We start from the raw sequence: 23,919 nt of genomic DNA, 5'->3' as shown, positions 1-23,919 counted from the left end.
ACATGCTTAAAACGTCAACAAAAATGTTGGTGAGTTATAGGTTTAACCTATATATATCAAATCATAATAATAGACCACAAGATTTCATATTTCAATACACATCCCATACATAGAGATAAAAATCATTCATATGGTGAACACCTGGTAACCGACATTAACAAGATGCATATATATAAGAATATCCCCATCATTCCGGGACACCCTTCGGATATGATATAAATTTCGAAGTACTAAAGCATCCGGTACTTTGGATGGGGTTTGTTAGGCCCAATAGATCTATCTTTAGGATTCGCGTCAATTAGGGTGTCTGTTCCCTAATTCTTAGATTACCAGACTTAATAAAAAGGGGCATATTCGATTTCGATAATTCAACCATAGAATGTAGTTTCACGTACTTGTGTCTATTTTGTAAATCATTTATAAAACCTGCATGTATTCTCATCCCAAAAATATTAGATTTTAAAAGTGGGACTATAACTCACTTTCACAGATTTTTACTTCGTCGGGAAGTAAGACTTGGCCACTGGTTGATTCACGAACCTATAACAATATATACATATATATCAAAGTATGTTCAAAATATATTTACAACACTTTTAATATATTTTGATGTTTTAAGTTTATTAAGTCAGCTGTCCTCGTTAGTAACCTACAACTAGTTGTCCACAGTTAGATGTACAGAAATAAATCGATAAATATTATCTTGAATCAATCCACGACCCAGTGTATACGTATCTCAGTATTGATCACAACTCAAACTATATATATTTTGGAATCAACCTCAACCCTGTATAGCTAACTCCAACATTCACATATAGAGTGTCTATGGTTGTTCCGAAATATATATAGATGTGTCGACATGATAGGTCGAAACATTGTATACGTGTCTATGGTATCTCAAGATTACATAATATACAATACAAGTTGATTAAGTTATGGTTGGAATAGATTTGTTAACAATTTTCACGTAGCTAAAATGAGAAAAATTATCGAATCTTGTTTTACCCATAACTTCTTCATTTTAAATCCGTTTTGAGTGAATCAAATTGCTATGGTTTCATATTGAACTCTATTTTATGAACCTAAACAGAAAAAGTATAGGTTTATAGTCAAAAAAATAAGTTACAAGTCGTTTTTGTAAAGGTAGTCATTTCAGTCGAAAGAACGACGTCTAGATGACCATTTTAGAAAACATACTACCACTTTGAGTTTAACCATAATTTTTGGATATAGTTTCATGTTCATAATAAAAATCATTTTCTCAGAATAAAAACTTTTAAATCAAATTTTATCATAGTTTTTAATTAACTAACCCAAAACAGCCCGCGGTGTTACTACGACGGCGTAAATCCGATTTTACGGTGTTTTTCGTGTTTCCAGGTTTTAAATCATTAAGTTAGCATATCATATAGATATAGAACATGTGTTTAGTTGATTTTAAAAGTCAAGTTAGACGGATTAACTTTTATTTGCGAACAAGTTTAGAATTAACTAAACTATGTTCTAGTGATTACAAGTTTAAACCTTCGAATAAGATAGCTTTATATGTATGAATCGAATGATGTTATGAACATCACTACTACCTTAAGTTCCTTGGATAAACCTACTGGAAAAGAGAAAAGTGGATCTAGCTTCAATGGATCCTTGGATGGCTCGAAGTTCTTGAAGCAGAATCATGACACGAAAACAAGTTCAAGTAAGATCATCACTTGAAATAAGATTGTTATAGTTATAGAAATTGAACCAAATTTTGAATATGATTATTACCTTGTATTAGAATGATAACCTACTGTAAGAAACAAAGATTTCTTGAGGTTGGATGATCAACTTACAAGATTGGAAGTGAGCTAACAAACTTGAAAGTATTCTTGATTTTATGAAACTAGAACTTTTGGAATTTATGAAGAACACTTAGAACTTGAAGATAGAACTTGAGAAAGATCAATTAGATGAAGAAAATTGAAGAATGAAAGTGTTTGTAGGTGTTTTTGGTCGTTGGTGTATGGATTAGATATAAAGGATATGTAATTTTGTTTTCATGTAAATAAGTCATGAATGATTACTCATATTTTTGTAATTTTATGAGATATTTCATGCTAGTTGCCAAATGATGGTTCCCACATGTGTTAGGTGACTCACATGGGCTGCTAAGATCTGATCATTGGAGTGTATATACCAATAGTACATACATCTAAAAGCTGTGTATTGTACGAGTACGAATACGGGTGCATACGAGTAGAATTGTTGATGAAACTGAACGAGGATGTAATTGTAAGCATTTTTGTTAAGTAGAAGTATTTTGATAAGTGTATTGAAGTCTTTCAAAAGTGTATAAATACATATTAAAATACTACATGTATATACATTTTAACTGAGTCGTTAAGTCATCGTTAGTCGTTACATGTAAGTGTTGTTTTGAAACCTTTAGGTTAACGATCTTGTTAAATTGTTGTTAACCCAATGTTTATAATATCAAATGAGATTTTAAATTATTATATTATCATGATATTATCATGTATGAATATCTCTTAATATGATATATATACATTAAATGTCTTTACAACGATAATCGTTACATATATGTCTCGTTTAAAAATCATTAAGTTAGTAGTCTTGTTTTTACATATGTAGTTCATTGTTAATATACTTAATGATATGTTTACTTATCATAGTATCATGTTAACTATATATATATGTCATCATATAGTTTTTTTACAAGTTTTAAAGTTCGTGAATCACCGGTCAACTTGGGTGGTCAATTGTCTATATGAAACATATTTCAATTAATCAAGTCTTAACAAGTTTGATTGCTTAACATGTTGGAAACATTTAATCATATAAATATCAATCTCAATTAATATATATAAACATGGAAAAGTTCGGGTCACTACAGTACCTACCCGTTAAATAAATTTCGTCCCGAAATTTTAAGCTGTTGAAGGTGTTGACGAATCTTCTGGAAATAGATGCGGGTATTTCTTCTTCATCTGATCTTCACGCTCCCAGGTGAACTCGGGTCCTCTACGAGCATTCCATCGAACCTTAACAATTGGTATCTTGTTTTGCTTAAGTCTTTTAACCTCACGATCCATTATTTCGACGGGTTCTTCGATGAATTGAAGTTTTTCGTTGATTTGGATTTCATCTAATGGAATAGTGTGATCTTCTTTAGCAAAACATTTCTTCAAATTCGAGACGTGGAAAGTGTTATGTACAGCCGCGAGTTGTTGAGGTAACTCAAGTCGGTAAGCTACTGGTCCGACACGATCAATAATCTTGAATGGTCCAATATACCTTGGATTTAATTTCCCTCGTTTACCAAATCGAACAACGCCTTTCCAAGGTGCAACTTTAAGCATGACCATCTCTCCAATTTCAAATTCTATATCTTTTCTTTTAATGTCAGCGTAGCTCTTTTGTCGACTTTGGGCGGTTTTCAACCGTTGTTGAATTTGGATGATCTTCTCGGTAGTTTCTTGTATAATCTCCGGACCCGTAATCTGTCTATCCCCCACTTCACTCCAAAAAATCGGAGACCTGCACTTTCTACCATAAAGTGCTTCAAATGGCGCCATCTCAATGCTTGAATGGTAGCTGTTGTTGTAGGAAAATTCTGCTAACGGTAGATGTTGATGTCAAAGCAGAGGGGTATAAAATACTATTAATTTTTAGCAGGAAATACTATTAAATACGATACAATTTTACACAAGATATTTATTTATTTATAGAATGGATATACTTAAACCTTGCTACAACACTTATAGGCAGTGTACCTAATCGTACAGTAGTGTAGTTTTTAGTAAGTCCGGTTCGTTCCACAGGGAAATCTTTAAACAAAGCTCAACGCTATATTAGTTAACTTTTATAAAAATACAAATATATATATAGGTAATATTATTATTATAAAGGGGGGTTTTTACCGTTTAATGACCGGTTTGTCGATTTTAAAACTTTAGTCGCAGTTAAAACCTAATGTAAAATATAAAATAAATACAAGACTTAAATTAAAGCTTAAAGTAAATAACGATAATGAAATTGCGAATAAAAATGCGATAAAATAAAATTGCGATAATTAAAAGGTACGATAATTAAAAGTGCGATTAAATAAAATAACAATAAATAAAAGTGCGATAATTAGAAGTGCAATTAAATATAAAATAAAGGAAATTAAATATGAAATAAAAGAATTATGCTTATTTAAACTTCCGTAATCATGATGTTTGACGTGTTGATTTTAGTTTTATGCCCATGGGTTAATTGTCCTTTGTCCTGGATTATTCAATATGTCCGTCTGGTTTTTGTCCATAACAGTCCATCAGTCATAAATATAAATTGCAAGTGTCCTTGTCAAATTATTATTATACCCGAAGATAAATATTCCAACTAATTGGGGATTCGAATTGTAACAAGGTTTTAATACTTTGTTTAATGAATACACCAGGTTATCGACTGCGTGTAAACCAAGGTTTTACTACTTTGTTAACAATTACACCAATTACCCTTGAATGTAATTTCACCCCTGTTTTAATTATTCTAGTGGCTATTAATCCATTCCCGTGTCCGGTTAAATGAACGATTATTCGTACATATAAATACCCTGCCCATCGTGTCCGATCGAGTGTATATGGTAATTTATAGGGACGCCCAATTGTAAATCTTTATATTAACATTAACAAACTTTCATTTAGTTAAACAAATATAAAGCCCATTAATAGCCCATAGTCTAGTTTCCACAAGTGTCGTTCTTTTGTCCAAACCCCAATTATGGTACAAAGCCCAATTACCCAATTTTAGTAATTAGCCCAACATCATGATTACCTCGTTTTAAATAAGCATAATAATAACTTAGCTACGAGACATTAATGTAAAAAGGTTGAACATAACTTACAATGATTAAAAATAGCGTAGCGTTACACGGACAGAATTTCGACTTACACCCTTACAACATTCGCTAACATACCCTTATTATTAGAATTATAATTAAAATTAAAATATAAATTATAAATATAAATATATTACGTATATATTGAGAGAGAGATTGAGAAAAAAGATGTTAAATTCGATCAGAATTCGGTTGGCTTTATAGCCAGAAATGAAATTTGGGGCTCCGCGACTCGCGGCAAAAAGCCCTTCAAACTCCGCGAGTCGCGGAGAGGTATTTTCATTTCACACCCTTGGAGTTTCTGGCTGCCGACGGTTTTAATAATATATATATATAATATATATATAATTAATATAATTAATTATATATTATATTATATTTATATACATAGTTAACTTGTAATTTTTAGTCCGTTGCGTCGAGCGTTAAGAGTTGACTCTGGTCCCGGTTCCGGTTTTTCGAACGTCCTTGCGTACAATTTAATATCTTGTACTTTGCGTTTTGAATCTTGTACTCTTGTGATTTCGAGACGTTTCTTATCAATAATTGGAACCTTTTTGATTGTCTTTTGTTCTTTTGAGCTTTTTGGTCGTTTGCGTCTTCAAATCGTCGAATCTGTCTTTTGTCTTCACCTTTTATTATTTAAACGAATATCACTTGTAAATAGAACAATTGCAACTAAAAGCTTGTCTTTCTTGAGGAATAATGCTATGAAATATATGTTCGTTTTTAGCATTATCAAATATTCCCATACTTGAGCGTTGCTTGTCCTCAAGCAATATTGTTTTGAAATACTAGAATCACTTCTTTATTCTTCACACTTTGTACATCAGTGATTTCTATACGGCGGTATAAACAATGGTAGTAACGATATGGTTTACAGTCCCACATGACTATAAAAATTTAGATCCATTAAGGAAATTGGATCTTTATTAAAAACATTTGATCTTTTGAAAATTAAATCTAGTTTTTACCCTAGATAAATTTTCCGGAATAACCCTTTACCGGTGTTTGCAAAATATTTTTGTGGGTTTGGTGGGTTTCAGATTTGAAAATTTTAGCTCAAAACTTGCGGTTTTGTGTCACCCACTTGCTAACCTTGTATTTGGAAAGCAACACGTCCAGTTTACTTGTTCCGTATATTACCTTTCGGCAAACTACCGTCCGGTTGTAAAGGAAAGCGTTGAACAAGCAACTGTTAAGGCAATGTCCCGTGACATGCTTTTGATTATGGTCTATAACTTGTCGGACGCAATTACTATCCTTGGTAGGAGCAATAGTAAAGCTCACCCTTATAATTTTTCGGTCTGGCACAAAGTCCTGTCTTTGACCATGTTATGCAACCACCGTTCTTACGGTTGACACCCGATTTAGTTCAGGTGACCTAATGAATTCCAGGTGAATTCCTAGGATTTTACGTTCAATGGTAATGAACGCATTGAAAATAGGGTTTTCAGAAAACAAATCGGTTTATAATTTTGATCAAAATATTTTCTCGTTCAAGCTCGAGTTTAGATATCATTGAATTCCATGAGTTTGAATTCTCAATCTTTAAGGTCAATCTCTAGGATTGAGTAATATCAGTCTTAAAAGCTGATTTTTAATCTTTAAGGAGATTATCCTTTCTGGGGATCTGATTTATTAGTCTTATCCAGCTAATTTGCACGGTGCCCCCCCATTGTACGAGATAAATCCTTCTCATGGTTAGGATAAATCTGACCACTTGGCGACCCTGTTTAATGCTGAGGTCCGTGGATTTCCAGCTGATTTTAGTGATGACTTTTCTAGATTTTTCGTCAACCTACAGCTGGTCTGAACGACAACTTCATGACCTAAATCAAGAAGCGCGTGTCTTTTTCGGAAGACTTTACTTCCTTTTAATGATGGAATTGATTCATCGTGTAGATCCATCTCTTCTTTTCTTTCATCGGGTAAAACAGTTTAGTTTAGTCCAAAGCAAAAGTATTTTCAGTTATTTGTTACAAATATATGTGGCATATGTTAAAAATTCCCACACTTGGCTTTTTATTTTTCTTTTTATCGTCCTCTATTCCATTTTAAATGAATTTTAACATTTTAGTTTGTTTCTCAATTTATGTCCTTTCCGAGGTAACAATAATTTCGGTGTTTGAAACCTAGTTTTATCGTTCATAAATATGTATAAACATGATTTTGAATTCATTTAATTGAAAATTTTGAAAAATTTTACTAGAATTGGGTAGTCAGTATATAAGACTAGGGCTGTTCTTTTTTATCAGAGAGCACTAGATTCTAATACAACTACTGCTTTACTAGTATTTTTAATGGTAACCAAGTGTTTAATATAAAAATTTTTAAAATCCGAAAGAATTTAACCCCTTCCCACACTTAAGATCTTGCAATGCCCTCATTTGCAAGAAATCAGTAACAATTTAAATTATTGAGGGTGATTTGTGTGAAAATGATTAAATTTTTACCAAAGTTTCCAAATATATTGGCGTTTGTTTGCTGAATGATAAATGGTGCACGTCATTTGTTCATTCCGTCTTGTTGTTATTTCACATATATTTTGCATCATTGTCGTCAAAATTACTTGCTTTTGCTGAACTTAATGCCAGTCTTTGAAAATGCGTTGTTTTACCCTGTTGTTTACATAAGATAAACTGCAAACATATATACATATTTTTGAAGTTTGGTTTATTACCCCACATTCAAAAATTATTAAAATCTAAGAATAAAAGTTAGATAATTATAAAAATGATTACAATATTAACAAAAATATTAAATATATCAATAATTACAAATTACAAAATAATAAAAAAAAATAAGTAAACTAAGGATGATATTGGTACCAATAGGGGTTCCACGCATAACCATAAGTGCTATAGAATGCTTCGGCAGGGTCATACGTAGGATATGGTGGCTGCATCTCTATCGACCAAGGAGGGAAGACGGGTTTCGGTGTAGGAATATAGTTTCTACCTATGTGTTGGCAATGCGCTATGATATGGTTCTGATGAACTTGCCAATCTTCAAATGCTCTCTGTCTAGCATTTTCGTATTCCTGAGAAGCTATAAACCTATGAATTTCTTGCCCCCCTCCTACATTACCTTGTTCCTGGTTTCTCTCTACCTGTGGATGTCTACCATTGTATCGTACTGCGGCGTTATTTCGCCGCTTCAACACTTTCGCACCATGGTATACATTTAAACCTATAGTGTCGCGGGGTTCCGGCTCTTCTACTAATAATCCCCCCCGACTTATATCCACACCGAGATATTCACCAATCAAAGTAATAAAAATACCACCCCCTATTATGCTATGCGGACGCATCCCTCGAACCATAGCTGATAAATAATAACCCACACAATATGGTATACTTACAGCGCTGTGTGGGTCTCGAATACACATATGGTAAAACAAATCTTGTTCATTTACCTTTTCTTTGTTTTTACCCCTTTGTGTAATCGAGTTAGCTAAAAACCTATGTATTACTCTTAATTCGGCTCTATCTATATCCAAATAAGAGTAGTTTCCCCCTTTAAAACGGTGGTGGCTTGTCATTTGACTCCACACACCGTGTGTATCAAAATTCTCATCTATTTTCCTACCGTTTAGTATCAATCCTCTACAATCGGCAGACGCTAATTCCTCAGGCGTATATATACGTAAAGCCTGAGCCATGTCCAGTAAAGACATGTGGCGCATCGAACCGCCTAACAAAAATCTAATAAAAGAACGATCGGTTAAACTGGCTACCCGATCATTCAACTCTATACTACATAACAACTCTTCACACCATACTTTATATACAGGTCTGCGTATAGTGAATAAACATATCCAGTCATTAAAAGAAGAATTACCATACCTCTGTACCAGTAATTCCCTAATTGGCCCGGCCAATTCTACAGCTTCCAAGGGTCCCCATTCTATGACCCTTGGTACCTCAACAACCTTGGAATGAAGAGTATGCAAACCCCGTTGATATTTTGGATAATCTATCCAAAGTCTGTCAAATCGCAAGTTCGGGTGCAACTGTTCCAAGTGCATATCTGAAAAGGTCATGACTGGATGAGGTACATCCTGCTTGTAGTAGTTATCTACCTCCTGTTGTTCTAAGTTCTCAGCAGGAGCATGGCGGGCTTGGGATGAAGATTCACCCCTTTCATTCTGCAAAACATATCAAACACAAATTTTGTGCATCCAAATATGCATTAGTGTCAGCAAAATCATCAATCAAAATAATTACAATGACATTATTAATTTATATCAAACTTAAGCTTATTTTCACATTTTTATCAAATCTACACTTTTTCAAATAAGCATATACGAAAATTTTCGCCAAGTTCATAAGCATTCAACTCAAATAACGTGTTAAAATAATCATTACTAGCAAATAAACAAGTCTCAAATGGCATTATCTTTCAAAAATCAAGTTCATGAATTTTGGACTTGAAAAAGTCCACTTTAATTCTCAAAATCATGTTTAGGCTCAAAGTTTGGATCTTTTAACTACCTAGACATGTTACACTACTCAATTTAGCAACAATTCATGACAAAAATCGGCCATAACCTGTTTATATCAAAAAGCCCCAAATTTGCTCAAGAACACAAACCCTAGATTCTAAAGATTTTGAAGTTTTTGGCTTCAAATCATGTTAACAAGCATCAATCTAGGTTATACATGCATAATATACTAACAATTTAACACTAATTACACTAAAAATTAACAAAATTCAAATTATGAAAATATGCTCAAGAACACACTAAAATTCGGATTTAAAGGTGATTTGGGGTGTAATTGTACCTGTTTTCTTGAGTAGTTCCTAGATATCATCCTTCTCAACATGATTGTAGCAAAAAATTTGGTGATTAACGGTTAAAAATTGAGATTTTTGGAGTGTTTTTGGGTGTATTTTCGGGTTCTTTTTCGCAGTTTGTTCGGGTTGTTTTTGTGTGGGGGAGATAAACTGATCGAGCAGCTGGTTATATTTTTTTTTCTGTAATTTTGTCCCTCCGCGAGTCGCGGAGGTTTGCACTGAAAACTCCGCGAGTCGCGGAGTTTACCCATTTTTTTTTTTTTTTTTTTTTTTTTTTTTTTTTTATAATCTTTAACTTATAAACAATTAAGAAATTAATTTTAAAATTTTGTTTCCCTTGTTATTTAGGACGAGGTCGTTTCGGATCGATGTCCTAGTCCGTCCTCCGACAAAATTTTAAAATTTGTCTTTTTGTAGCGATTGTTTTAAAAGCTAAGATTTTTGGGTTTTTTAATGTTTTTGGCATACTTTAAATCAATAAGATTAAAAATAATGATAATAAAAGTTCTCGTCCCTCCCTCGGGTAAAGCAATTTCGGTTCAAAGACCTAGTCTTCAACTTACGACGAATTTTAAAAATCATATTCTTAACTTAATGAGATAAAGTAAATTTTTGTTTTTAAATTCACACAACATAAATATAAAATTTAAAATTAATATTAAAAATTCACACCAAACTTAAAATTTGAAATGCATAAAATTAAAATTTCATATTTTAAAAATTAAAAATTCACACCAAACTTAATTTAAAAATTCAAATATTTACAATTTTAAATATATTGTTTTTACAAAGTTTACAATATTAATTTAAGATTTAAATATTAATTTTAAAAACATGGTAAAAATAAATTAAAAATCTTTTTGTCTTTTTATCCCACTTTAATCAATCAAATATTATCAAAAATATGCGCCCCTCTTTTCGGTAAAGTAATTTCGGTTCTAAGACCTAATTTAACTCATGACGAATTTTTGAAATATTTTGGGTTGATTGATTAAAGATATTTATACCTTAAGAATAAACGTTAAATTTCGCAGTGATGTAATAAATTTTTGAAGGATATCAATAATTTCGGTCGCCAAACCTAATTTTATTTAATACCAATTTAATACTTTTTAGCGAACAAATTAGCGTTTATTATCAAAAGGTTAAAAATAAAAATAAAAATAAAAACTGTACAGACATACCTGTGAAATAGATTTCTTAGTTATATGATCTATTATATTCATAAGATAGTCGGTTTAATTGGTCTTCCATGGCTGCATAGGCGTAACCTCGAGCATTCATTGTCTTTTCTTCTAAACATATGAACGGTCCGTCTCTGCATAAAGTAACAAATTCGGTATTTGAATAGGTTTGATTATTTGAACATTTACCTCCATGTGACCATTTTCCGCATTTGTGACATTTTTCTAGGTGTCGTGCTCTTCTTTTCGCTGCGGATTTTGATTTTCCTTTACCAAATTGTAACTTATTATCTTCGCATCTGGATCCTTTTCTAACTCCGTCCATTCTTTCTCTGATTACTGATACTAATTCACTCGGTAGTATGTCATTATTTCTTTTAGTGATCAAAGCGTGTAGCATTAGACCATGGTTTAGTTCACAGGCAGTCTTCATTACGTAAAAACCTAAAAAAAAATAAAAATTCAGAATGGGGGGAGAAGACTAGTTCTTTAGGGTCTGCTAGGGAAAGACCATACGTGTTCCATTTTCGAGAACTACACGAAAACAGACAATCTAACTTTAACAGAAATACATATTTTTCCTTTAAAGACTTGATTCTCCCCACACTTAGTTAGCTGTGGTATCGAAATTGTGATTAACTTCGTTGTCGACTTCCATCGGACCATGTATGTAATGTTTAACTCTGTGACCATTAACTTTAAATTCAATCCCATTTGAATTTATCAATTCTATCGTTCCGTATGGGAAAACTCTTTTTACTATGAATGGTCCAGACCATCTTGATTTCAATTTTCCAGGAAATAGCTTGAATCGTGAATTGAAAAGAAGAACTCTGTCTCCTTCTTTGAATTCTTTTGAACTTCTGATTCTTTTATCATGCCATTTCTTCGTTCTTTCTTTATAGATTAACGAATTTTCGTATGCTTCATGTCTTAATTCTTCTAATTCGTTTAGTTGACTTAATCGTAGACATCCAGCTTCATGTAAATCAAGATTACATGTCTTCAAAGCCCAAAATGCTTTGTGTTCAATTTCTACTGGAAGATGACATGCTTTTCCATACACAAGTCTAAAAGGTGTGGTTCCAATTGGAGTTTTGTAGGCTGTTCTAAAAGCCCAGAGTGCATCCTCCAATTTAATGGACCATTCCTTTGAATTTGATCCTACGGTTTTCTCTAGAATACGTTTTAAAGCTCGGTTAGTATTTTCAACTTGTCCACTTGTTTGTGGATGATATGCGGTGGAGATTTTATGAGTTACTCCATATCTTTTAAGAACTTTCTCAAGTTGATTATTACAAAAATGAGTACCCCGATCACTTATTAAAGCTTTCGGTGTTCCAAACCTTGCAAAAAGACGTTTCAAAAAGTTGACTACAACTCGTGCATCGTTAGTTGGGAGAGCTTGTGCTTCCGCCCATTTAGATACATAATCAATGGCTACGAGTATATATAGATTATTATGAGATTTTGGAAATGGACCCATAAAGTCAATACCCCAAATGTCAAATACTTCACATACTTGGATGACATTTTGTGGCATTTCATCACGTTGACTTATTTTTCCGGCCCTTTGACATGCATCACAGGATTTGCAAAGAAGGTGTGCGTCTTTGTAAATTGTAGGCCAATAGAATCCAGCTTCATAAACTTTTCTTGCTGTTAGTTGAGGCCCATAATGCCCTCCTGTTGGTCCTGTGTGACAATGGTTTAATATTTTACTAGCTTCATCTCCAAATACACATCGGCGTATTATTCCATCGGGACAACTTTTAAACAGATGTGGATCTTCCCAGAAATAGTGTTTTATATCACTGAAGAATTTCTTTCGTCTTTGGTACGATAATCCTTTTTCAAGGAATCCACAAACTAAGTAGTTTGCATAGTCTGCAAACCATGGGATTTCTTTATAATCTATCTTCAATAGATATTCATCAGGAAAGTTGTCTTGTATGGCTGATTCATTCAGAACTTCTAATTCGGGATTTTCAAGACGAGAAAGATGATCAGCGGCGAGATTTTCTGCTCCTTTTTTATCTCGGATTTCAATATCAAACTCTTGTAAGAGTAAGATCCAACGGATTAATCTTGGTTTAGCATCTTGTTTTGAACATAGGTATCTAAGAGCAGAATGGTCGGTATAGACCACCGTTTTTGCTAGAACGAGATATGATCGAAATTTGTCAAAAGCAAAGACAATAGCAAGGAGTTCTTTTTCAGTAGTTGTATAGTTCGTTTGTGCTCCTTGTAATGTCTTACTAGCATAATATATAGGTTGAAATCGTTTTTCAATCCTTTGTCCTAAAACGGCTCCCATTGCAAAATCACTTGCATCGCACATTAGTTCAAATGGTAGATTCCAATTTGGTGTTATCATGATCGGTGCATTAGTGAGTTTTTCTTTAAGAATATTAAAAGATTTGATACATTCATCTGAAAAGATGAATGGCGCATCTTTTTCTAGGAGTTTATTCATAGGAGTGGCAATTTTAGAAAAATCTTTTATGAAACGTCGGTAAAAACCGGCATGCCCTAGAAAACTCCTAACTCCTCTAACATTTGTGGGATGTGGAAGTTTAGCAATTACATCTACTTTAGCTCTATCCACTTCAATTCCTTCTTTTGAAATTTTATGTCCAAGAACGATGCCTTCTTTAACCATGAAATGGCATTTCTCCCAATTAAGTACTAGATTTGATTTTTCGCATCTAATTAGCATTCGTTCCAGATTAACTAGACATGATTTAAATGTATCACCGAAGACTGAAAAGTCATCCATGAATACTTCCATGCATTCTTCTATCATGTCGTGAAAAATCGCCATCATACACCTTTGAAAGGTTGCAGGGGCGTTACAAAGTCCAAATGGCATTCTTTTGTAAGCAAAAGTACCATAAGGGCACGTGAATGTGGTTTTCTCTTGGTCTTCGGGTGCTATTGGAATTTGAAAATATCCGGAAAATCCATCTAGAAAACAATAGTAACTATTTCCGGCTAATCTTTCCAACATTTGATCTATGAAAGGTAAGGGAAAGTGATCTTTTCTGGTGGCGTCATTTAATTTTCTATAATCAATACATACACGCCATCCTGTTACAGTCCTAGTAGGAATAAGCTCATTTTTCTCATTTGTGATAACAGTCATGCCACCCTTCTTCGGTACGCATTGAACTGGGCTTACCCATGGACTATCAGAAATTGGATATATCAAACCTGCATCTAGCAGTTTAATAATCTCTTTCTTAACTACATCTTGCATATTAGGATTTAGTCTTCGTTGACGTTGCACATAAGTTTTATGACCTTCTTCCATAAGGATTTTATGTGTGCAATACGAAGGACTTATTCCTTTAATATCATGAATCTTCCATGCAATGGCTGATTTATGAGCTTTCAACACAGAAATGAGTTGTGATTTCTCATTTTCAGTAAGAGAAGACGATATTATTACAGGTAATTCAGATTCACCATGTAAATAAGCGTATTCCAAATGGTTTGGAAGTGGCTTTAACTCTAATTTCGGAGGTTCTTCTATCGATGATTTATATCGATATCTGTCTTCTTCTTTTAGCATTTGAATTTCTTCTGTTGTTGGTTCATATCCATTAGCTATAAGTGTAGCTAACATTTCAGCTTCATCAATTGGTTCATTTCCTTCTCCTAAAGAACATTCTCCTGTTCCTTGTAATTCTGGAAATTCTTCTAATAATTCTGCATGTGCATCTATAGTTTTAATATAATAACATGTATCATCTGCAGATTGTGGTTGTTGCATTGCTCTATCCACTGAAAAGGTAACACTCTCATCCTCTATACTTAGGGTCAGTTTCTTACCGAACACGTCTATCATTGCTTTAGCCGTGTTTAAGAATGGTCTTCCTAATATGAGAGGAACTTGAGAATCTTCTTCCATGTCCAAAACAACAAAATCTACTGGAAATACTAAAGTACCAACTTTAACTAGCATGTTCTCCATTATCCCTCTAGGATATTTTATTGATCGATCGGCTAGTTGTATGCTTATTCTGGTTGGTTTCAATTCTCCAAGGTCTAGTTTAGCGTATAGTGAATACGGCATTAGATTTATACTAGCACCTAAATCAGCCAATGCTTCTATTGAACTAAGACTACCCAGAAAACATGGAATTGTGAAACTTCCTGGATCAGATAGTTTTTCTGGTATCTTATTCAACAGCACTGCTGAACAATTAGCATTCATAGTAACAGCCGAGAGTTCTTCCATTTTCTTTCTATTTGAGATTAGATCTTTCAAGAATTTAGCATACCTTGGCATTCCTGAAATCACATCAATGAAAGGAAGATTTACATTTATCTGTTTAAACATATCCAAGAATTTGGATTGCTCGGCTTCAAGTTTTTCCTTCTTCATTTTACTCGGGTAAGGAAGTGGTGGTTGATATGGTTTAACATAAGGTTTATTCTTAACTGTGTTATCTTCATTAACCTTCTCAACTACCGGTTCTTTTTCCTTATCTTGATCAGGTTGTGGTTCTTGTGGAGTAGGAATAGTTTCATCAGAAGTTACAGGTATTTCAGGTGGTTTAAGTGTTGTACCACTTCTTGTGGTAATAGCTTTAGCTGTTTCATTCCGGGGGTTAGCGTTTGTATCGCTAGGTAGACTTCCCGGTTTTCTTTCACCTATTAACCTTGCTAGGTTACTTACTTCTTGTTCCAGATTTTGAATAGAAGCTTGTTGATTTCTAAATGCTTGAGCATTTTGTTCATTGGTTTGTTTTTGAGATGTGAAAAACTGCGTTTGAGTTTCAACTAGCTTCGTCATCATATCTTCTAAATTCGGCTTTTTATCATCGATTTGTTGTGGTGGTTTGTTTTGAAAATTAGGTCTTTGCTGATTGTAAGTATTATTGGATACTTGTTGATTGCTAGGACCTTGTTGGTTGTTGTATGGAATATTTCGGTTATAATTCTGGTTTTGATTGTAAATCGGTCTTGGCGGTTGATAATTATTCTGATAATTATTTCCAGGCCTTTGGTTTATGTATGAAATATTCTCTCTTTGTTCCATTGTTAATTCAATACTTAGACAATCTTTTGTCAAATGTGGTCCTCCACACTGCTCACAACTAATTCGTATAGCATGAATATCTTTAGTCATCTTTTCCATTCGTCTCTCGAAAGCATCTATCTTTGCGGAAATGGAATCTAAGTCATGGCTAGAATCGGCTCTAGCTGCTTTAGATGATCTAATGATGTCTTTTTCTTGGTGCCACTCATGTGAGTGGGAAGCAGTGTTATCAATAATTTTGTAAGCATCAGTTTCGGTTTTCTTCATAATCGAACCACCAGCTGCTATATCTATGTCTTTTCTTGTAGTGATGTCGCATCCTTGGTAGAATATTTGTACTATTTGACAGGTGTCTAAACCATGTTGCGGACATCCTCTTAACAACTTTCCATATCTTGTCCACGCCTCATATAGAGTTTCATTTGGTTTCTGTGTGAACGTAACAATTTCTGCTTGAAGTCTTACGGCTTTAGATGCAGGAAAAAATTGTTTAAGAAATTTGTCAATTAAAACGTCCCATGTATCAATCGCCCCTTCAGGTAACGATTCCAACCAATCTTTGGCTTCTCCCTTTAAAGTCCAGGGAAATAACATGAGATATATCTGTTCATCCTCCACTTCTCGTATTTTAAATAGTGTGCAGATCCTATTAAAGGTACGTAGATGTTCATTTGGATCTTCCTTCGGCGCACCACTAAATTGGCATTGATTAGTCACCATGTGTAGAATTTGTCCTTTGATTTCATAATCTGGCGCATTAATGTCTGGATGAGTAATTGCGTGACCTTGGCCAGTGCGTTTAGCTCTCATTCGGTCTTCCATACTTAAAGGTTCCAGATTCTCCATAATTGAATTTGTTGAATCGGTATCACTAGATGATTCTGATTTAATAGTTCGTTCCTCAACAATCTCTGTTTGAATGATTGGTGGTTCCGGAGGAAAGTTTAATGGTTCAGGATCTATGAACCGTTCCTGAATATTTTCTGGATTCTCAATTGTGAGGTTTGTTTCAAAAACTGGATTATCGGAAATTTGAACTGAAGTACTTGGTCGACTGGATGACGATTCTAAAGAAAAATCAACGGCGGTTATATTTGTTAAACGATGTCTTGATCTAGTTACAGGTGGTGAACGTACAAAAGGTGATGAACGTCTTGCTCGGTGCATTCACTGAATATCCTATTAGTTTTAAAAAGGAAAGAAAAATTATAATAAGTTATCCAATCAATAGACTTTTCTGATTTTGCCCACGTTTCGAATAGCCAAAAGATGCAGCAGAGGGGCAGGATTCGTTTGGTCTCAATATAATTGAGGACTGTTTGGCTCCAATAACCCGGTCCACGTACAAATCCAACTATTACTACGAACCAGAAAATTTTGATGTCTATCAATTTAACCACTTAAAATAAATTTTCGTAATTTTAAGAAATTTAGATAAGAAGTAGAAAAAAATTCTAAGTCCTAAAAACTAGAATGGCGAGAAATAAGAGAGAAAAAGATTGCGCGTCGAAAAATGTCGAAAAAGAAAAAATGGTTGAAAAATAAAAGGTGACGGAAAAATAAAAGAAACTTATAAAAACTTAAAAATACTTAACTAATTTAACCTTATTACTACAACTAACTTAAAATTATAATCGCATATTGAAATTACTAATTGGAATGATAATTGATACATAGTAAAAGGTCTCTAAAAATATTAAAGCTTACAGGAAAAACTAAATCCCAAATGGAAATAACTTAAAAAGAAACTAAAACTTAAAAAGGCGTCGCAAAATTCTAAAGCACCTAAATCTTAGTTTAAAGAAAAAGCACTTAAGGAATTCTACAGCAAAGCCTAAAAATCTAGGAGTAAAAATAACTATAGCAAAAACTAAGTTTAAAATTAAATATGAGCTAAAAAATACGAAAGTTACGCTACAACGATTAAAAAGATACAAAATATAAAAATATACAAAAAGTTGTAAAAAGTACAATTTTTATAAAAAATATTATTTTTATATTATTTATTTAATAAAAACTACTAATTTTACAATTTTAATAAAACTAATTAAACAAAATACATATATAAAGTAAAAAGTAAAAATAAAACTAAAATTAATAATAATAATAATAATAATTAAGTTAAATAATAATAATAATAAATTAAAACTCCGTAATTAATGCAACTTTAGGGTTTTGTCCGTGTGTCAGAAGACCTCCGCGAGTCGCGGCAAATAAAGAGGAAAACCCCGCAAGTCGCGGGGTTCAGAAAAACAGTTGACAGGTTTCACTTTTTACGCGTTTTTCTTTATTTTTTTTTTTTTTTATTTTGTTTTCTGTTTTTTAAATTAAATAAAAGATATTAAAATTAAAACTTATATTTTTATAAACTAAAATAAAAATAAAAAAACTTATAAAACTTAAATATTTAACAAAATCCTAAAAATACTTATATTTTTGTTTTTCTTTTTATATTTTTGAATAATTAAAACGTATTTTTACAAAAGCGAATTTTTAATAAAAGTAACTAAAAATTTTTTTATTTTTTTTTATATATTAGCGTTGCGCTTCCGGCTTTTAAGATAGATCCCCGGCAGCGGCGCCAAAAATACTTGATGTCAAAGCAGAGGGGTATAAAATACTATTAATTTTTAGCAGGAAATACTATTAAATACGATACAATTTTACACAAGATATTTATTTATTTATAGAATGGATATACTTAAACCTTGCTACAACACTTATAGGCAGTGTACCTAATCGTACAGTAGTGTAGTTTTTAGTAAGTCCGGTTCGTTCCACAGGGAAATCTTTAAACAAAGCTCAACGCTATATTAGTTAACTTTTATAAAAATACAAATATATATATAGGTAATATTATTATTATAAAGGGGGGTTTTTACCGTTTAATGACCGGTTTGTCGATTTTAAAACTTTAGTCGCAGTTAAAACCTAATGTAAAATATAAAATAAATACAAGACTTAAATTAAAGCTTAAAGTAAATAACGATAATGAAATTGCGAATAAAAATGCGATAAAATAAAATTGCGATAATTAAAAGGTACGATAATTAAAAGTGCGATTAAATAAAATAACAATAAATAAAAGTGCGATAATTAGAAGTGCAATTAAATATAAAATAAAGGAAATTAAATATGAAATAAAAGAATTATGCTTATTTAAACTTCCGTAATCATGATGTTTGACGTGTTGATTTTAGTTTTATGCCCATGGGTTAATTGTCCTTTGTCCTGGATTATTCAATATGTCCGTCTGGTTTTTGTCCATAACAGTCCATCAGTCATAAATATAAATTGCAAGTGTCCTTGTCAAATTATTATTATACCCGAAGATAAATATTCCAACTAATTGGGGATTCGAATTGTAACAAGGTTTTAATACTTTGTTTAATGAATACACCAGGTTATCGACTTCGTGTAAACCAAGGTTTTACTACTTTGTTAACAATTACACCAATTACCCTTGAATGTAATTTCACCCCTGTTTTAATTATTCTAGTGGCTATTAATCCATTCCCGTGTCCGGTTAAATGAACGATTATTCGTACATATAAATACCCTGCCCATCGTGTCCGATCGAGTGTATATGGTAATTTATAGGGACGCCCAATTGTAAATCTTTATATTAACATCAACAAACTTTCATTTAGTTAAACAAATATAAAGCCCATTAATAGCCCATAGTCTAGTTTCCACAAGTGTCGTTCTTTTGTCCAAACCCCAATTATGGTACAAAGCCCAATTACCCAATTTTAGTAATTAGCCCAACATCATGATTACCTCGTTTTAAATAAGCATAATAATAACTTAGCTACGAGACATTAATGTAAAAAGGTTGAACATAACTTACAATGATTAAAAATAGCGTAGCGTTACACGGACAGAATTTCGACTTACACCCTTACAACATTCGCTAACATACCCTTATTATTAGAATTATAATTAAAATTAAAATATAAATTATAAATATAAATATATTACGTATATATTGAGAGAGAGATTGAGAAAAAAGATGTTAAATTCGATCAGAATTCGGTTGGCTTTATAGCCAGAAATGAAATTTGGGGCTCCGCGACTCGCGGCAAAAAGCCCTTCAAACTCCGCGAGTCGCGGAGAGGTATTTTCATTTCACACCCTTGGAGTTTCTGGCTGCCGACGGTTTTAATAATATATATATATAATATATATATAATTAATATAATTAATTATATATTATATTATATTTATATACATAGTTAACTTGTAATTTTTAGTCCGTTGCGTCGAGCGTTAAGAGTTGACTCTGGTCCCGGTTCCGGTTTTTCGAACGTCCTTGCGTACAATTTAATATCTTGTACTTTGCGTTTTGAATCTTGTACTCTTGTGATTTCGAGACGTTTCTTATCAATAATTGGAACCTTTTTGATTGTCTTTTGTTCTTTTGAGCTTTTTGGTCGTTTGCGTCTTCAAATCGTCGAATCTGTCTTTTGTCTTCACCTTTTATTATTTAAACGAATATCACTTGTAAATAGAACAATTGCAACTAAAAGCTTGTCTTTCTTGAGGAATAATGCTATGAAATATATGTTCGTTTTTAGCATTATCAGATGTCGATCCCAACTGTTTCCGAAATCAATAACACATGCTCGTAGCATGTCTTCAAGCGTTTGTATCGTCCTTTTGCTCTGCCCATCAGTTTGTGGATGATAGGCAGTACTCATGTCTAGACGAGTTCCTAATGCTTGCTGTAGTGTCTGCCAGAATCTTGAAATAAATCTGCCATCCCTATTAGAGATAATAGAGATTGGTATTCCATGTCTGGAGACGACTTCCTTCAAATACAGTCGTGCTAACTTCTCCATCTTATCATCTTCTCTTATTGGCAGGAAGTGTGCTGATTTGGTGAGACGATCAACTATTACCCAAATAGTATCAAAACCACTTGCAGTCCTTGGCAATTTAGTGATGAAATCCATGGTAATGTTTTCCCATTTCCATTCCGGGATTTCAGGTTGTTGAAGTAGACCTGATGGTTTTTGATGCTCAGCTTTGACCTTAGAACACGTCAAACGTTCTCCTACATATTTAGCAACATCGACTTTCATACCTGGCCACCAAAAATGTTTCTTGAGATCCTTGTACATCTTCCCCGTTCCAGGATGTATTGAGTATATGGTTTTATGAGCTTCTCTAAGTACCATTTCTCTCATATCTCCAAATTTTGGTACCCAAATCCTTTCAGCCCTATACCGGGTTCCGTCTTCTCGAATATTAAGATGCTTCTCCGATCCTTTGGGTATTTCATCCTTTAAATTTCTCTTTTTTAAAACTCCTTGTTGCGCCTCCTATATTTGAGTAGTAATGTTATTATGAATCATTATATTCATAGATTTTACTCGAATGGGTTCTCTGTCCTTCCTACTCAAGGCATCGGCTACCACATTTGCCTTCCCTGGGTGGTAACGAATCTCAAAGTCGTAATCATTCAATAATTCAATCCACCTACGCTGCCTCATATTCAGTTGTTTCTGATTAAATATGTGTTGAAGACTTTTGTGGTCGGTATATATAATACTTTTGACCCCATATAAGTAGTGCCTCCAAGTCTTTAATGCAAAAACAACCGCGCCTAATTCCAAATCATGCGTCGTATAATTTTGTTCGTGAATCTTCAATTGTCTAGACGCATAAGCAATCACCTTCGTTCGTTGCATTAATACACAACCGAGACCTTGCTTTGATGCGTCACAATAAATCACAAAATCATCATTCCCTTCAGGCAATGACAATATAGGTGCCGTAGTTAGCTTTTTCTTCAATAACTGAAACGCTTTCTCTTGTTCATCATTCCATTCAAATTTCTTCCCTTTATGCGTTAATGCAGTCAAGGGTTTTGCTATTCTGGAAAAGTCTTGGATGAACCTTCTGTAGTAACCAGCTAGTCCTAAAAACTGGCGTATGTGTTTCGGAGTTTTCGGGGTTTCCCACTTTTCAACAGTTTCTATCTTTGCCGGATCCACCTTAATACCTTCTTTGTTCACTATGTGACCGAGGAATTGAACTTCTTCCAACCAAAATGCACACTTTGAAAACTTAGCGTACAATTCTTCCTTCCTCAATACTTCTAACACCTTTCTCAAATGTTCACCGTGTTCTTGGTCATTCTTTGAGTAAATAAGTATGTCATCAATGAAAACAATGACAAACTTGTCAAGGTATGGTCCACACACTCGGTTCATAAGGTCCATGAACACAGCTGGTGCATTAGTTAGACCAAACGGCATGACCATAAACTCATAATGACCGTAACGTGTTCTGAAAGCAGTCTTTGGAATATCATCTTCTTTCACCCGCATTTGATGATACCCGGAACGTAAGTCAATCTTTGAATAAACAGATGAGCCTTGTAGTTGATCAAATAAGTCATCGATTCTAGGTAGTGGGTAGCGGTTCTTGATGGTAAGTTTGTTCAACTCTCGGTAGTCGATACACAACCTGAATGTACCATCTTTCTTCTTGACAAACAAAACAGGAGCTCCCCACGGTGATGTGCTTGGTCGAATGAAACCACGCTCTAAAAGTTCTTGTAATTGGCTTTGTAGTTCTTTCATCTCGCTGGGTGCGAGTCTGTAAGGAGCACGAGCTATTGGTGCAGCTCCTGGTACAAGATCTATTTGAAATTCAACGGATCGATGTGGGGGTAATCCCGGTAATTCTTTCGGAAATACATCGGGAAATTCTTTTGCAATGGGAACATCATTGATGCTCTTTTCTTCAGTTTGTACTTTCTCGACGTGTGCTAGAACAGCAGAGCAACCTTTTCTTATTAGTTTTTGTGCCTTCAAATTACTAATAAGATGTAGCTTCATGTTGCCCTTTTGTCCGTACACCATTAAGGGTTTTCCTTTTTCTCGTATAATGCGAATTGCATTTTTGTAACAAACGATCTCTGCTTTCACTTCTTTCAACCAGTCCATACCGATTATCACATCAAAACTCCCTAACTCTACTGGTATCAAATCAATCTTAAATGTTTCGCTAACCAGTTTAATTTCTCGATTCCGACATATATTATCTGCTGAAATTAATTTACCATTTGCTAATTCGAGTAAAAATTTACTATCCAAAGGTGTCAATGGACAACTTAATTTAGCACAAAAATCTTTACTCATATAGCTTCTATCCGCACCCGAATCAAATAAAACGTAAGAGATTTATTGTCAATAAGAAACGTACCCGTAACAAGCTCCGGGTCTTCCTGTGCCTCTGCCGCATTAATATTGAAAACTCTTCCGCGGCCTTGTCCATTCGTGTTCTCCTGGTTCGGGCAATTTCTAATAATGTGGCCCGGTTTTCCACATTTATAACAAACTACATTGGCATAACTTGCTCCGACACTACTTGCTCCGCCATTACTCGTTCCGACACCATTTGTTCCTTTCGTTCTATTAACTCCTGGTCCGTAGACCTCACACTTCACCGCGCTATGACCATTTCTTTTACACTTGTTGCAAAATTTGGTGCAGAACCCCGAGTGATACTTTTCACACCTTTGGCATAGCTGCTTCTGATTGTTGTTGTTGTTGCGGTTATTATTGTTGTTAGGAGGATTGTTGTAGTTGCTGTTGTTGTTGTTGTTGTTGGGCCGTTTGTTGTAGTTGCGATTGATGTTGCGATTATTGGGATAATTGTTGCGATTATTGTTGTAATTGCTGTTGTTGTTGTATTGGTGATTCTTATCATCGTTTTCCTCCCACTTTCTTTTGACTTGCTTCACATTGGCCTCTTCAGCAGTCTGTTCTTTAATTCTTTTTTCAATCTGGTTCACTAGTTTGTGAGCCATTCTACATGCCTGTTGTATGGAGGCGGGCTCGTGTGAACTTATATCTTCTTGGATTCTTTCCGGTAATCCTTTCACAAACGCGTCGATCTTCTCTTCCTCATCTTCGAATGCTCCCGGACACAATAGGCACAATTCTGTGAATCGTCTTTAATACGTGGTAATATCAAATCCTTGGGTTCGTAAC

Source organism: Rutidosis leptorrhynchoides, chromosome 9 (assembly GCF_046630445.1).
Source record: "Rutidosis leptorrhynchoides isolate AG116_Rl617_1_P2 chromosome 9, CSIRO_AGI_Rlap_v1, whole genome shotgun sequence".
NCBI classification, from domain to species: domain Eukaryota; kingdom Viridiplantae; phylum Streptophyta; class Magnoliopsida; order Asterales; family Asteraceae; genus Rutidosis; species Rutidosis leptorrhynchoides.
The sequence above is the reverse complement of the archived record's forward strand: the minus strand, read 5'-3'. Positions refer to the sequence as shown.